Source organism: Strongylocentrotus purpuratus, unplaced genomic scaffold (genome assembly GCF_000002235.5).
Source record: "Strongylocentrotus purpuratus isolate Spur 01 unplaced genomic scaffold, Spur_5.0 spur5_scaffold_1, whole genome shotgun sequence".
Classification (NCBI taxonomy): Eukaryota; Metazoa; Echinodermata; class Echinoidea; order Camarodonta; family Strongylocentrotidae; genus Strongylocentrotus; species Strongylocentrotus purpuratus.
The window spans coordinates 27,168,781-27,180,507 of record NW_022145594.1 but is presented as its reverse complement, the minus strand read 5'-3'; positions in this window follow the sequence as shown (position 1 = coordinate 27,180,507).

Here is an 11,727-nt window from a genome sequence, read left to right as displayed (position 1 = left end):
GTCGTTCTTCCAAAAGACCTTACTCTACACCGATCAATTCAAACAGTATTTCCCTCCGGAAAATAATACTAGAACACTAAGACGTAAACCCCATATTCCTGAACTGAGATGTAAAACTAAACGAATGCAAAATAGTCCAATTCCGTACCTCATCCGTGCACTTATAACCAAAGTAAACGATGAATGATTTTCCTTTTCTCGTACCATTCAGGCTCGGCAATTTCATCACCTTTTTGTTTTTGTTTTGCTTTGTTGTTCTTTGACACCCCTCTTTTTCTTCTTCTTCTTTTTTCCTTTTTTTTTCTCCTTTTATTTCTTATTTCCATTATTTCTAGACTTATTTTCTTCTTTCCCTTCTCCTTATTCTTCTTCCTTCATTTTTTGATTTGATTGGCTTGCCTTTGCCTGTGTATACACTCATACCAATTAAGTATTGTATTTGTTTCATGATTTTTAAAGTATTTTCTTAAACTCCATTTTAGCCTAGTTTTACCAAATTGAACTTAATTGAATTCAACTGAATCTGTCATGTGACAATAGCTTATCATCCCCTTTCACCACCATCTCTTGTCTACTTTAGGCATGGTTGTATATTTCCACTTTGTTTTGTACTTTTGCTCTTTTAACTCTTTTATCTTTGTCTTCTCTTTCTTCTACTTCCTTTTCCTCTTTTTTCCCTCCTTCCGTTTCTTCTTCTTCTTCTTCTTCTTCTTCTTCCTCTTCCTCCTTTCCCTTCTTTTCCGTATCCTCTTATATGAATTTTTCCATTGTCGCTTTCTATTACTACTTCCTATACCTTTTCCCCTCTCAGCCTTTTAACACTCTTCCTCTGTAAATTTATCCCACTCTTAATTTCAATAAGTTACAGTGTATTTGCAAACGTTACTCCTCACCTTTCAGTTTTACTCTCGATTTTTTCCACCACAAACACTTGCTCCGTTTACCGCTTATTGCTTGCTGTAGTCCTTCTTTCACATGATTTCAGTGCTATTTAATGCTATTTATTTCAGATTTCTTTCTAATTTATGTTTCCACAATGTTGCAATGAGCTTTATTTGTCGTATTTATACTGATTTATTTTAAAATTTCAATATATCATGTTATGCCATGTTATATATTACATTATGTGTTATTAATTTTGTTTGTAAACTTTTGTATTCGGCTAAACGCCGCGATGAAAGTTTTATTTGAAATAAACCATTTTGAATTGAATAGAATTGAATGCTCGAATAACATTCATGTTACACGCAGTGCTTGTGGGCCCTTCCAATGTCCACTCATTCCAACCTCCCTGGTCCTCTCCTCTATCCCTGTCCTTTCAAACTTCGTAGGCATAGGCCCGTATTCTGAAGTCGTGTCTAACTTTAGCCACAACTGTTTAGTTAGACACGACTCGAGGTCGTGTCTAAGTCATGTCTAACTAAATTTCGTACTCTGAAATCGTGTCTAAGTCTCGTCTAAGTAAACAACTGTTTAAGTCCTGTCTAAGTCGTGTTTAACTTTAAAATCACGACTTCTGCGCATGCCTAGTAGGCGATAATTCTGACGATAGACCCAATGCGCATGCGTGCGCGCACCGGATAAATAAATTAACACGCACAGCTAGCTGTGCGCGTGCTGGTACCATGGTGATGTGATCGTGATGTAGTGACTAGACTGCATGTACTCAGGGGCGTCGCTAGAACTTTTTCAGTGGGGGGGGGGGGTGTAGAGGCCAACGATTACCGACAAAACTAGCCACCAATTACCGACAAAATTAAATGTCCAATATTTACAAATTTAACCCTATAAACCTGGGGCCGAAGGCTAAATTGTTATTCCTATGGACTATCTATAGTACTTGCGTATGCGCAAATGGTCATTTTCCTCGACGACATAAATATACGAATTATTTCGTCAACTTAGTCAGCATCATAGTTATATATTTGAATGCAGGCGCGGAGCTAGGATCTTATTTGAGCGAGGGGCGGTAGTGAGCAAGCAAATCACTTAAAGAGAGCGCGAAGCGCGCTCGTTATGGGGGTGTGGGTTTTAGGCCTCTAGACATTTCCTAAAATTATTAGTAAAAGAAGACGATTTATTGTACCATTCTCGACTGTTAATCCTTGTCTGAATGAAGTTTCCCCCCTTTGACGTTTCCTTAAATTATGAGAGAAAGAAGACGATTCGTTGTACCGTTTTCGACACTTTAATAAGCCCTATTAATTTTGTCTGAATTCAGTTTCCCCTTCTCGCGCGAAGCGCGGAAGCTTTGACGTTTCCTTAAATTATTAGAGAAATGAAGACGATTCGTCGTACCGTTTTCAACTCTTATTAAGCCCTATTCATTTGAATTTAGTTTCTGCCTCACGCGCGAAGCGCGGAAGCTTTGACGTTTCCTTAAATTATTAGAGAAAGAAGACGATTCGTTGTACCGTTCTTGACTCGTCTAAATGAAGTTTTCCCCTTCCGCGCAAAGCGCGGAATTTTTGGCTTTTCATCACAATACAGAGAAAGGAAAACGATTCGTCGTACCGTTGTTGACTCTTAAACCTTGTTTGAATTTAGTTTCTCCGAATTTGTTTTACTTTAGCTGATATTAAAGGAAAATGAAACTTGTAGTTGTAGTCACTCTCGAAGTCGTCACAGCGGATAAGAAGTCACAGTTTGTAGGGAAAAAAACTTGTCAGCCGACCGACAATATACATCTCATCGACTTCAAACTTCTGCATTGATATAGTACACGAGGATCGAGCAAGAATACCGACACAGCTGACCCGACACAGCAACATATTTACCCGTGTCTTTCTTGCTCCCTCGACGAGACGACTCCACCCAACAACCCCCTTCTCTCTTTTACTCCCACTCCTCCTCTCTCAGACTCTTACCTCCCATCTCACCCCCCATTTCTTTTGTTTCCCTTTTTACTCTTTTTTCTTCTTTTTTCCCTCTTCTTTCTTTTCTTCCTTTTCCTTTCTTTCCTCTCCTCCCTTTTTTTCTTTTTTTTTCTCTTTCTTTCTTCTCTTTTCTTTCTTTTCCTTTCTTTCTTTTCTTTTCCTTTACTTTTTTCTTTTCCTTTTCTTTTTTTTCTTTTCTTTCCCTTTCCCTCTCTTTTTTTCCCTCCCCCTTTTCTCTTTTTTCCCGACGGCAGCGCAATTTTACCGACAATATCGTGACAGGTGGGGGATGTCGCACCCCCACAGCCCCCTTTGTCGACGCCCCTGCTATGATGATGTATTATGTACGTATGTACTGTGTACGTGTACACTGGATTGACAAACACACTAATAATATCACTTATCAGTGCCTCAGTGCTCTGAAGAACCAGAAAAGAAACTTCTCCAACATAATGGTTAGCTTATTATAGATTATGGAATTTCCAAGATGTCACCAGTAAATAAAAATAGTTAATATTATCGAGAAAAAAAATTAGGCTACACGAGAAAAAACCTGCAAAACGTATTTGAAATTTAGAGGATGCACCTACCATCGTTCTCCCCCGCAAGTTTGGGGTCAGTAAGTAGAGTGTACCTCCGACGTTGAAAAGCAGCAGAATCGCGCCTTTAAATAGGACTTAAACAACCCCTCGCAGTTGTCTAAAGTTAAACAGGACTTAGAGTTAGACAGGACTTCGTGTTTAACTTTATTTAAACACGACTTCAGAATACGAAAAAAGTTAGACACGACTTCGTGTCTAAAGTAAGACGGGACTTAGACAGAACTTAGACAACTGTTTAGTTAAACAGGAGTTAGACACGACTTCAGAATACGGGCCATAGTCTTTAGCATCCTATCGTCAGATTGAATCCTTCGTGTTCGAAATCGCCTATGACCCCAGGCCCACGGACCAGGGGCAACCGATGGGTGACGAAGGCCTCAAACTTCGGAGGCCTTTTTCGAATGCAGTTGTTATAGTGGAGATGTCCAAATCCCGTGGACTTGCCCGTCTTAACGGTGAATATGTGTGCCCGTCTAGGTACCGTTTTGTTTTTTCGAGTCCGTTTTCATGCCTATCTTTCTGTCTTCTTATCTACACTTTGCTGGATGCTTCAGATCTCTAACAAATTCTTCTAGATAGTCCTAGATAGTCCGATGCATGCATATTGTTTTTAATACGAATTAAGTTCTAGTCTTCCTCTTACTCTTCTTGTGCAAGAGTACACCATGATTCGTCCATGAAAGGGTGGAAACTTACAATGGCATTCTGATTCTAACATCCACGTTAATTAGATCAAATATCAGACGTAATATTGTTACCTTGTTCGGTGCAAGCTACCGCCTCTGAAGAGGCACCAGCATTTAATCCAGCCAGAAGTCTGGCCATCGTAGATGTCGGGCTGACTTCAATTTGGTGGGATTTTCCAGACGATGGGCAGATAACACGCACGGCTTCACGAGTCCCTCCCGTTTCTGTATAGTAAAAAATCCTCCAACATGAATTCTAACATAAGCCTAATGGAGACAATTAGTCCACATTCTGGTCTTTGGTTAAATAGATTTTTGATCCAAAATCCTTTAAAAAAATACGTAATGCATGGTTAAAATGAGCAAAAATTTATTCACACACTACGTCTATTTAAGTTGCATGACCGTGCATATTGCATTTGATGCAAATAACTTTAAAAAAGCTATAAAATCCTGTAACTGTCAACTCGTTTAAAAGTCGCAATTTTTTTTTGTTTTCGAAAAAAATTGTAATTTAGTGCAATTTCAGACAAAGCTCATAAACATTTGAATCGGTATCAGAGATATTTCATTTCATTACAACAATGTAGCAATAGACGAAATGAAATTATTTTGCGGATTTGAAGAACAACGTGCGAAAATGTTACCCTTTAAAGTAAAAGTCCACCCTGATATCAAGTTCGTTTTAATAGGAGCAGAAAAATGAGCGGAACAGGTCGGTGAAAGTTTTAGCAAATTCCGGTTACAAATCTGAAAGACTGACATTTTTTATTTTTTAAGTTGTTATCAATCAAAATCATAATATTTTAATTTTGGAAAAAAAATTCAAAGTGTTTTCTTACATACAAGTTGTACAACATCTCAAAACTAAATAGACTTTTTTTTTATAATCTTATATATTGCTTTAAAGAAGTGCGATGAGGAGTACAAAAGTTTTCTTATTACATATCAAAGCAAAAGTACAATAGTGTACATATTATTTTCTAATCACCCGAAGAAGTGGGAAATAATAATTGCTTCCTTTTCTTTCTGTTTTCCTCTTAGTATGGAGGTTGTCTAATTAGAACATTCATGTGGATATTAACCTACATACCAGCCATTGTGTATTCATGTAATGAATTACAAGCATTAAACAACAGTAAAAAAAAATAAAAAAAATCTAAAAAATCTAAAAATTCACACACAAAATTCACTCATAACACTCAAAACTCTTGTGATATTTACATTGTATTTACATTGATTAAACTTTGAAAATTAACGTTTTATTATAATTATATCCGATCCAAATTGTAATATACTATTGTCTAAACTCTCTCTCTCTGCCTTTCAGAAAATATGAAGTTATCATTGCTTTATATGTTTTCCACTATTTTTTCTTAAGCAGAAAGAACTTGCAAACATATTCGAATGTATACATTACCGTGAAGACAACAAAGGACAAGAAGCAAAGCCGTTTGGAAAACAAGAGATGCACGATCCATCATGACTGGGACCTAAATCATACAGGCTTGATGCAAATATGTAGGAGAAGAACTGCAATATCAACCTTCCCCCTACAATTTTTATTATCGAATTCACGTGTGGTTTACGACCATTAACGTGTTCGGAGCTTATGATAATAGACAGGTCCTAAATATTTCAAAATACGCTTAGGAAGTACAACGACGTGTTATAATCTGGGTCGCAAAGGAGTAATCTTTTACGTTTCTTAAAAAAACGTTTGTTTGGACAAAAAAAGCGACGAAGAGTTGAAGGAACTAAAACGGATACCTTCCTTTGTCCATCTCTAGCACTACCATCAGTAGCATACTGATAGGAGGGCTTGGGGGCAGTCCCCCCCCCCCCCAGCCTTTAAAGTAAAAGTCCACCCTGATATCAAGTTCGTTTTAATAGGAGCAGAAAAATGAGCGGAACAGGTCGGTGAAAGTTTCAGCAAATTCCGATTACAAATCTGAAAGACTGACATTTTTTATTTTTTAAGTTGTTATCAATCAAAATCATAATATTTTAATTTTGGAAAATATTTTCAAAGTGTTTTCTAATATACGAATTTTACAACATCTCAAAGCTAATAGATTTTTTTATAATCTGATATATTGCTTTAAAGAAATGCGATAAGGAGTACAAAAGTTTTCTTATTACATTTCAAAGCAAAAGTACAATAGTCTACATATTATTTTCTAATCATCCGAAGAAGTGGGAAATAATAATTGCTTCCTTTTCTTTCCTTTTCCTCTTAGTATGCAGGTTGTCTTATTAGGACATTCATGTAGATAACCTACATACCAGCCATTGTGTATTCATGTAATGAATTATAAGCATTAAACAACAGTAAAAAAAAAAAATCTAAAAATTCACACACAAAATTCACTCATAACACTCAAAACTATGGTGATATTTACATTGTATTTACATTGATTAAACTTTAAAAATTAACGTTTTATTATAATTATATCCGATCCCAATTGTAATATACTATTGTCTAAACTCTCTCTCTCTCTCTGCCTTTCAGAAAATATGAAGTTATCATTGCTTTATATGTTTTCCACTATTTTTTCTTAAGCAGAAAGAACTTGCAAACATATTCGAATGTATACATTACCGTGAAGACAACATAGGGCAAGAAGCAAAGCCGTTTGGAAAACAAGAGATGCACGATCCATCATGACTGGGACCTTAATCATACAGGCTTGATGCAAATATGTAGGAGAAGAACTGCAATATCAAACGGACAACCTTCCCCCTACAATTTTTATTATCAAATTCACGTGGGGTTTACGACCCTCAACGTGCAGGGAGCTAATGATAATAGACAGGTCCTAAATATTTCAAAATACGCTTAGGAAGTACGACGTGTTATAATCTGGGTCGCAAAGGAGTAATCTTTTACGTTTCATAAAAAAACGTTTGTTTGGACAAAAAAAGCGACGAAGAGATGAAGGAACTCAAATGGATACGTTGCTTTGTCCATTTATAGCACTACTATCAGTAGCGTACTGATAAGAGGGCTTGGGCGCAGTCCCCCCCCCCCCCCCCCCCTCTGTTTCCAAATAAAATGCCGAAGGACTCTGAGCTTTAAGGGGTTCAACACCATGACCGGCCGGGGCTTTGCCCCTGGACCCTACGCTTTTTACGCTCTACTTAATACTTGAGCACCCTCCCCCCTAAAAAAAAAAATCACCTTTGCCTTATTACGCCACTGACTACCATTAGGGGAGAAAAAAGCAATGAGTGTTTTTAATGCCCTGTATACAAACTCGTAATTTGGGGATACTAAAATTAATAGCAGTCGGATATAATTTGGGAATCTCAAAATTATAAATAGCACTTATCGTAAAAACAGAAGTATGCGTGAATTTGGATATGTTCTAGTCCCTTTAATATGCCATTTATTTTTCATAAATCCTTAAAAGTAAATCCTACCTTAATTGCAAACTGCTCTGGAGGAAAGCAAAATAATCAGAGTAGTATACTGGTGAAACATTGAATGAAATCGGACAAAGGATGAGAAAGTTATGAATTTTCGAAAGTTATATTGGCTCTTCAAATTTGCTGAATCGGTAATGTCTCTGCGATGTAGTGGCTGACAACTTTCCCATTAGTCTCAGGAGAGTCTTTTTCTATTTAGAGGACCCATAATAATATGCTTTCCATAATATTTCTTAAGGAGTGCCCAAAGGAAAAATGCACTGAGAAGAAAAAAAGATAAAGTAATTCTATTTTTGTACACAACGAACGGGAGAGTTATCAGCCGCGACAATGTCATAATCCAGTGACCAAACTGCCAATGTGAGATGAGCATAGACTCAGTCTATTGTTGGCACTGAAGTCAGGGGCAATGGTGGTATGTCCCTTTTAAACGTCTTTCATTTTTAATCTGCATTCTTTGGAGCTGCGGATGTGCAATTGCTTTACGAAGCTCCAATACTATAGCACTTAACGGAATATGATATGAATATTTAAAGGTAACATGTTGTGTTCCCTTAAGAAAATCGTGCATGACGTAAACTATTTGACCGACAGTAAATATTAAATCATTGGATTTTTTTTTAAAGTTGTCTCAAAGGGATAGGGTATCTTTGCCTCGGATTCTAAACAAAAGCCTGGGGTTAGCTCGTGCTGCAATCATAATTATAAACCTTTAGGTCAGTTAGGAATCCCATGACTTTTACAAGCCGATCACATGTCTCATTATCAAGATATTTATAATTGGAAATCGATTTTTTTTTTTTTAAACTGTTTTTTATAACACTACAGTCTAGTGAGGAAAATAAGTATGGCAAAACCGTTCACTCAAGATGTTTCCTTTAATTGAGGCACTTTATGAACATCTTTAGGGCTTCCAAATCACAAACACTGATAACACGTAGGGACATTCATCGCAGATTCGTAAAACTGGAACATTGTTAAACGATACGTTTAATCATTTGTTTGTATTCTTTATGTTTGTTTGAAATGTCCACCCCCCCCCCCCTTCTTCTTTTGTTTGCATAAATTGACTCCAATACTCTTGGTCAATAAAGCATCTCTGAATCATATATTTTGTTAAACCCGATAGGCTTAAATTGCCTGAATCTCTTTATATTTTCTTTCTTTTACTGAATCTCATTTGTATGTTTTATTTCTGTATCCTATATCTACACGGTTATAAAGACGCACAACTTCATGTTCACACTCTCAATAGATTAACGAAACACAACAAAATATCGAGGTGTGTTGGAAAAATATGTTTCCTCCCGTTCGAGACTATACGTGGAAGTGGACTATTAGGAGCTCAATCAAGTCAGTGGTTTTGACCGCATTCGCGTATTTGCCCATATCACAACTCACTTTCAAAATGCTATGGACGTGAAATAGGCGGGCTGCTTTGCGACAAATAGTCTTGTTAACTCGTTTTATACCAAAACTCTTCATGTTCCAAGTTATACCAGTGCAACATTATCATTATTATTCTATGGAATCTATACAGGTGTATAGGATTGTCATCATGGAACTGTTCAAGACTGGAAATGGGTAACTTTGAAAAGCAATTGTGTTGCACGAAGAAATCCTTCCCTCAATCGGTTCAGGTTAATAATATTATACAATAGTATTTCAATATCCAATATGTGTAATCATACAAAATACTTAGAATATAATATAACCACCCCTCGAATAACAACCCCAAGGATAACCACCCTCTAGGACAGCTACCGCCTAGGACAACTACCCCTCTAGAGCAACCACCCTCTAGGAGACTACCCCCGGGACGCGTATTTTTTTATTTACACGGCAGCGAGGGGAAAAGCTCGATTAATTCCAATGAAACTGCTCGCGGGGAGTCTAGTCTGTAGTGCGTGTACAGTGTGATGATCTGATGTACAGCTGAATATGACTTGTGTTGTTGGTACTGGGGCTTTCACATATACACTCCGGGGCTCGTACGGCGAGTAAAAACAGACATTTTGGGAATTTTCGGCCGGTGTCCGGCCGGTTGCCGTAAAGTTCCTACGGGCGCCGGGACAGTTTTTTAAGCCGTACGGGCAACGTGGTGCTGAGTTGGCTGCTCCCAATTCCCCCGGCGTTTTTATCTGACCGTGAGGCCGTAGAAAGCCTGTAAAGGGCCCGTAGGGCACCTTACGGGTCCCATGCGGGCTCCGGACGGTGCCCGGGCGGGCCCCTCACGATTTTGGGGGTCAATTCTCATGAAAAATCTTTACGGGCGCCTTGCGGTGCTCAAGGGTTCCGTACGTGTACCCTACGGCGCCCTCACGGGTCCCTCAAGAGCCCCGGGTGATATGCACAGCAACAGGCGTCTGCCGTCCGAGGGCCATTTAAAATTAATATTGCCCGTGCGGGTCCCTAACGGCGGCATCCCGAAATGTATAACGCAGTTTTAAATACAGGAGGTGCGGATACCAGAGGACACATACAGAGTGAGTCAGAAAAAATGCCCCACTTTTTAAAAGTTGTATTGTTTGAAGTATTAATATTTAATCATGAGTTTCATGATATGTCTTGATAGAGTTATTCTCCCAGTACATTTAGGTACCATTTTCATTTGAATCTATGCATGCATCACCGGGCACCTCCCGGGGGTCGCAGAATATGTGACCACACATGCCGGAGAAATGAAAATCGGACGGTTCCCGTACGGTCTCTAAATCCACGGCAAGCCGCCGGGTAGGGAAAATCAAACGGGGCCCGGTTTATATGTGACCGAGGCATTTGTCACAGGTGTGGCATATATCATTCTGTCGTCTCTGTTTAGCATTTAAGACATCAATCAATTTTGTTTTCTTGTTTTCCTTTTGATGTCTTTCTTCGTTTACTCCTCTAGATCTATATGTTAAGTACAATTCCCTTTATAATACACTGCACTTGTCTACTAGGTACTCGTACTCCGATTCGGTATAGTGTAGACTCTTCGCGAGCGGTTTCATTGGAATTAATCGAGAAATTCCCCTCGCTGCCGTGTAAATAAAAAATACGCCTCCGGGACAACCTTCCCCTGGACAACTACCCCCATACAACCACCCCTATTACAGCTACCCCGGACAACTAACCCCAGATAATTACCCCCTAGGACAACATCCCCCGGACAACTACCCCTAAAACTACCCCTTACGACAACCATCCATCGTATAGGACAACTACCCCCGGACGAATTCTCCTAGGATAGTTGTTCGGGGTAGCTGTCCGGGTGTAGTTTTCTGGGGGTAGTTGTCTTGGAGTGGTTGTCCTATGGGTAGCTGTCCGGATACGCACAACATCACATCAATATACTTGTTTTACTCACAGGTCAGGAGAATATATTTCATCTCCATTCTTAACATTAATTTGTGTGGGTATATATTCATACATCTAGTATAATGTCATAAAATACAGCAGTGTGGTTCAATATCTCGCCAGAGGTGTAAAGAACAACAATTAAATAATCACTGTTTAAAGAAATACAAACTGCAAGGAATTCGAGCTTGAAGATGCATTTATTTTCACACGCGTTCTCTTTTAAGAAGAGTTCCCACAAAAGCATTAGGCAAGTACAAACTGACGTGTAACACATCATACATGAAGATTAAAGATAAACTTTAGTACTGGTAATGCGATTGCATTGTGAAAGAAAAGGTGTGAAAGGATCAGAAACAGTTGATCATGGAGCATTTAAGTATTGGTGTGCACTGCAAGGTTCTGGAGTCATCAAAATCATAATAAATTTGATCGAGTCTTGGTAAAGTAACAAACACTCACATAGAAAGCTATATATGGGACAACACACATGGTGTCGGGGATGGTACTACCTTGGTTTCCTTGTCTTTCTATGCTCATTACTCAGCCAGTATACATGTTCTTCCAAAATTGTTTGGCACATGTCATTTATTTGTAATCTTGAACATTCAGTGTAAGTTTCGTTTGATTCTGTGAGAATTAATTTCTTTTTTTTTACCAGTACTGGAGTTTATCTTTAAATAAACGCTTGTTCCAGTGGTGATTTCACCTTACAGTGACATCCATTCATCATGACTTTGTAACACATGATAGAAATTTCGCGCAAAAGGATATGAAATTGGGGGATAATGTTCG